The sequence below is a fragment of the Neopelma chrysocephalum genome, unplaced genomic scaffold, assembly GCF_003984885.1.
Source record: "Neopelma chrysocephalum unplaced genomic scaffold, ASM398488v2 Primary Assembly neopelma1_101, whole genome shotgun sequence".
In the NCBI taxonomy this organism is placed as follows: domain Eukaryota; kingdom Metazoa; phylum Chordata; class Aves; order Passeriformes; family Pipridae; genus Neopelma; species Neopelma chrysocephalum.
Genome location: NW_020897764.1, coordinates 161,900 through 167,705, shown reverse-complemented (window position 1 = coordinate 167,705; position 5,806 = coordinate 161,900). Strand labels below are relative to the sequence as shown.

Sequence of the window (5,806 nt, the reverse complement as noted above, 5' to 3'; positions counted from 1 at the left end):
TGTGCCACTTGGCCACATCCACGTTTCCGTGGCTTGTTCTCACCCTCCCCTCTCAGTTCTGACGCCTTTTTTTTTGCCTCTCCCCAACCCACCTGACTCGGTTTTGGCCTCGTGGGATCCTTGCCCTGTTTTGTACACGCAGAGGAGACGCTGTGGCTTCCCACTCTCTTGTCTTGCACTCGCACTGAATCATTCCTTGGCTTCTCTGGTTTCTCATTTTGGCTTTTCCCCCGCTGGCGGACTTGGCGTCCGGCTCCTAAAAATCAGCTCCAAGAGCCTGAATCCCTCACTCAGCCTCGGCACTGGTCAGAAAGACAAACCCTGAGGCAGAGGTTTTGCTTGTTTGCCCCAAATGAGGGGTGTTTTCCCCAAGCTGAGGTGAATTTGATAAGGAATTTTAAGAGATGATCCCAGATTGTCACCATGGCTACGGTCCTATGCTCCCAAATCCCAAAGAAATGCAAACTATATCCAAATAATGACACATAGAAGAGTATGAAAGAGGCATAAACATTTGTGGTGTCCTCAGGCTCAGGTCAATCCCCCCTCTAAACCAATATGGAAAATTTTTATATAAGGATCCCTGGATTTTTTTTTAAGCCCTGAAGTTCAAAGAGTCTTGAAGAGAAAAGGATTCTCGACCTTCTCATGCAATAAATCTGAGATTTATAGGAGGGTTCCCATGTCTTAATATTATTTATTTATACAATCACAGAATATCCAGAGTTGGAAGGGACCTACAAGGATCACCCAGTGCAACTCCTGGCCTGTCTGGACCACATTTGGCCCCCTCATAATTTAGACATGTTATTGCTCTCACATTCCTTCATCTATAATTTTCCAAACAGCTTTATCTGGTGCCTGGATCCCAGAGAGGCTCTGAGTGCCGGGAACAATTCCCACAATGGGATCAGGGATTAAGGGGTTGTCTCTTTTATTATGAGTCTTCTCTCCCTGTGACGTACAGGGATGTACAGAGGAGATCAGGGGTTAAAATCCAGGTAGGAATCAGGTTTCATACCCTGCTTAAAATCCAGTTTAATCCCTCAGCAAGGATTGGTGGAAGACTGGAGAAGAGGAGGCTCTGGGGAGACCTTATTGTTGCCTTTTAGTGCCTGAAGGAGCTACAAGAGATTTGGAGAGAGATTGTGGACAAGGGCCTGGAGTGATGGGACAAGGGGGAATGGCTTCAAGCTGACAGAGGGAAGGGAGAGATGGGATATTGGGAAGGAATTCCTGGCTGGGAGGGTGGGGAGGCCCTGGCACAGGTTGCCCAGAGAAGCTGTGGCTGCCCCTGGATCCCTGGAAGTGTCCAAGACCAGGTTGGAGCAACCTGGGCTAGTGGAAGGTGTCCCTGCCCATGGCAGGGGGTGGAATGAGATGATCTTTAGGGTCCCTTCCAAAACTAACCATTGTGGGATCTGTGATCTCCTCTGGAAGTGGATCTGTGCACTCACTGCAGGGATTTGGCCAGGATTAACCAGCTCAGATGATGTCCAAAGTCAAATAAAACCTGGAGCCGAGGCCACAGAGGTGGATTAGTGGCAAAGCCAAAGGTAAATCCCATCTGGAGTCTCACCTATTATCAGACATCCAACCTCTTCCTTGGGAATTGTAAGTAGATGACCTTTAAGGTCCCTTCCAACCCAAACTATCCTACAATTCTGGGATTCTCCCCCTGCATTTAATCTTCTCACTTTTCCCACTCCCTCACCACTGTGATATTCCTCATAAAAAAATCCCTCCTAACTTCAAGGACCCCATGAACGTGCAGGGTTATTTATATAATTCTGTAATTTATATGTATAAATATATAATTTATATATATAGTATATATAAAATATATATTTCTATAATTTATATATATTATATATAAAATTTATATATTATATATAATTTATATATTATATATATATTTATTTGTGTATATATAATATATATACTGTGTATATATAATGTGTGTATATATAATATTGTGTATATATAATATATAATATATATTATATATATTATATATATTATATATATAATTTGTATATATATTTGTGTATATATTATGTATATAATTTATATATATATTTGTATATATCTAATTTATATATGATATATATAATTTTTATATATATTTATATATATAAATTATAGAAATATATTATATATACTGTATATAAAAATTATATAATTTATATATGAATTATAGAATTATATAAATAATAATATCTATATATAAATAAATAAAAATATATATAAGAATTATATAAATATATAAAATCTGTAAATTATATATATTATATGTAATATATTTACATATTATATATTTTTATTTATATTTATATATATAATTTATATTATATATAATGTATTGTCTGCAAACAGTGGGAGAATGGGAATTCAGCCTGGAGACACCTCCTCTTGGATGGAGGACAGGAACCAACCCCCTCCTTAGCCCTTAAATTAGCAAAGTGCTACCAAGGTAACAGCCCTCTCCACAATATTGTTGTCCTGACTAAACAACTCACCCTGAGCCGAGTTGAAATAATCTGTTTTTTCACCTGCAGGAGTGAAACATTCGGGACAACATTCCAAGACGGATCTGGTTAAGGCCATAAAAATTTTGTGGTCACCTATATATTATTTTTATGCATATGCTTTAACACGACGTGTTTTATGGACGTGCTAAAGCGCCATAAATCACCTAAAATGTGGTGTGAAACACTTCAGGCTCTTACCAAGGGTATCAGATGCTCACACATATTCCATATATCCGTGGATTCGTGCAGATGCACGAGCGTGGAGACCTGAAACCTCCGGAGAGCGGGAGACTGATGGGAATAACTCCCTTCCTTGCCTTCTGGGTGGGAGGTCAGGAGAGCAGTCGCTGTGTCTGTGATGGATTAGCAGCGAAAATGAAGACAGACAACGTGGAGGAACCACAGGGCTCCAGCAGTCACTGGGTGTGATCCCACCAGCTGGAGCAAAGGACGGGGTTTCACGGGAATTATGTTGCAGGAGAGAGGAATTCTGTCTCTTCCACTGGATGAAGACAAACACCCTGAAATTCGTGCTTCTGAAGACCAGCTTGAGAAGTGTGGTGGTTTGAAAGTCCCAAGAATCCAATCTCCAAGTTCAAGCCCCCCCCTCCCACAATTTGCCCCTGTGAGAGGGTTTAGTGATGGCATGAACTCGATATTTTTCTCACCTCACGTGAAGAGTTTTCAGACAAAACACAACTATTTGGTATTGGGGGAAGGGGCAAATAATTGCAAAGGTTTATTTACATACATATATATATTTACATTAAATCAAATTTCTCTTTCTTTTCAATAAAAATCCAAGAAGGAAAGAGAAAAGTCTTTCTGTCACTTCTCATGCCACAGTTCCTTCGTTTCAGTTTTTTGTGTCCCTGGTTAGTGTCTTTCATTTTATCCAAGGCAGCAGATTTAAGAAAAGGTTTTTCAAAACACCACAAGAAGTCTTAAGGCAAATTGAAACCCTCAGCTGGCTGTTCTTAGGGTCAGGACACAGAGGAAGAGGACACATCAGGGAAGAGCCCCTGATTGACCTGCTGTTCCCATTACTTTAATTTCATAATTCCAAGATTGGAGCACCATTCCCTACCATGTGTTGGCTTCATCTGTCCACACGTGCTTTTCAACTCTAGCAAGTGGGGCATAAATTCAGATGTTTAAGTCAGGCTGGAAAAGCATCCAAAAAGCTACTCAAGCTCGTGGAACTGGAAATATTTGGAATGAAGGTGCTTCAGGAGTTTTTCAGAGCCTGGACATTGTTCGTCCTCTGCAAGTCACGTCGGAAAAATTGCCCTAAGAGAAATTCCCCTCTTTCATTTAAGATATCAAATTAAATGGGGTCATAATGATCTTTTCTGATCTTAATGTTTATAAAATGGTAGAAATGAGTTGGAAAGAGGGGTTTGTTACATGAAGTTGGGCAAATGTGCTGCAGGTTTGATGTGATGCTCCAGGGATCACCAGTGAAGGACAGGTTGGGATTGGTGGGGTGTCCTGTGCAGGGCCTGGAGTTGGACTGGATGATCCTGGGGGGTCCCTTCCAGCTCAGGATATTCTGTGGCTCTGTGATCCTACAACCTAAAGCCTTAAATGTGTAACAATCAGGTAGATTTCCAAAAATGATGGTCTGAGCAGAGAAGGGGGGAAAAAAATGAGAATGTCATTTAATGTTTCTACAGAACTGGTTTTGGTGATTTCAGCAGCCCAGGAACTCAAAAATCCTTTAACCATCAAGTTTTGGATATTTAGGGGAGGAGAATAAGGACAGAAACCATGGAGAAGACACCACTTCTTGCTGTCATTGCTTCCATCACCCAAACTTGGTTCTTCCAGAACGAGGGAGCTGCTTCCGAAGAGCTGCCAGGCTGAGATCTCAGCGGCACAACTGGATAAATAAAGAAAGAAAGAAATAAAAACCCCAGCAAAACCAAATAAATAAATAAAGGACCAGCAAAAGCTGAAGTTCAAAGAGCTTCCCAGGTGGCTCAGGCACCTCCCCTCATTCCCAGCTTCTCCAACAGGCATCGTGTGTCCCCGGGAACGGCGAGTCGGCTCCAAGAGAAGCATCAGATGGGTGAGGTGGCAGCAGAGCTGGAAGCATCCCAAAAAGTTTCACATCCTGCCGAGGGCTCCACCAAAACCAACACATTTCCACAGAGCACTTCACTCTCCTCCAGGGGAGTGGGTGTTTCCCAATGGAAAAACGCTCCGGATCTTATAAAGGGTCGATTCAGACGCCGGGAAAGGGAATTTGGGTTCTTTGACAGCAGAACCTCCAGAGGGATGAGCTGATTTTTTTTTTTATTTGTTTGGAAAAATTAATTTGTTTGTTTGTTTTTAGCAGAGGAAACTCCCGTTGGCTTTGGCTGATCTAGGGTTTCAGCCCTCGGAGAGGAGAGTGGGAGACAGAAAACTTAAATTAGGGATTTATAAGTGTGCTGGAAATCAGAGAATCAGGAGGGTTAATTAAGAATCCTTTTTGCTGAGGGTAGGAGTGGGTGGAAAAGGAGAAGCAGAATGAGAGAGTGGCATAAAAGAGTCTGGAGAGCAAATCCTGCCTTAGGTGGAATATTCCCTAGGCCTGTTCCCTGGGATATTAAATCCCTGGAGTGTGTCACTCCTGGACCAACGTAGAATTAGCCTCAAGCTCCTTTAAAACAAAAAATCTCATGGATTCCCAACCCCACAAGAGCCAGGAGAGGCTATGGAGTGGCAGGAGAGTGGAATATAAGGGAATATTTATTGGGAGCCAGGGATAAGTCCAGATCTTGGCTCTGCCTGGCAATTTGGGAAGTCTCTTGTCCAAGCCCATTAAGGAAAGATTCAGGGCTTCAAGGGAATCACCAACCTGGCAAAGGGAAAGGTGGAGACAATGAAGAGTTGAAGGATTTGACCAAGGTTATCCAGCTGTTAAAATTTAAAACCTTAATTCTCTCAAACAGCCACATACTCTGGACGTGCCACCAAATGCTGGGAAAATTATGGAATTATTTGGGTTGGAAAAGAGCTTTAAGATTATCAAGTCCAACCATTGAGGCCACCACTGACCCAAGTGTCACATGGAAATGGTTTCTAAATCCACTTGTCATCTTCTACAGAGGCACATCAGGCCCATCTTAAAGAAATATAAATAAAAATAAATAAAAATAAATCATCATCATTATGGCAAATAAGTAATATTAATAAGTATTACTTATTATTAATTTTTAGATTTATTATATTTATAGTTATTATTTATATTTATATTTATATTTATATTTATATTTATATTTATATTT

The 5,806-nt window shown here is 40.9% G+C and overlaps 1 long non-coding RNA gene across 1 annotated transcript in view; it reads right to left on the bottom strand.

The window, feature by feature from the left end:
- Nucleotides 1-5,806, bottom strand: part of LOC113973446 — an 11,383-nt gene that overhangs the window by 4,070 nt on the left and 1,507 nt on the right. The window lies entirely within an intron of this gene.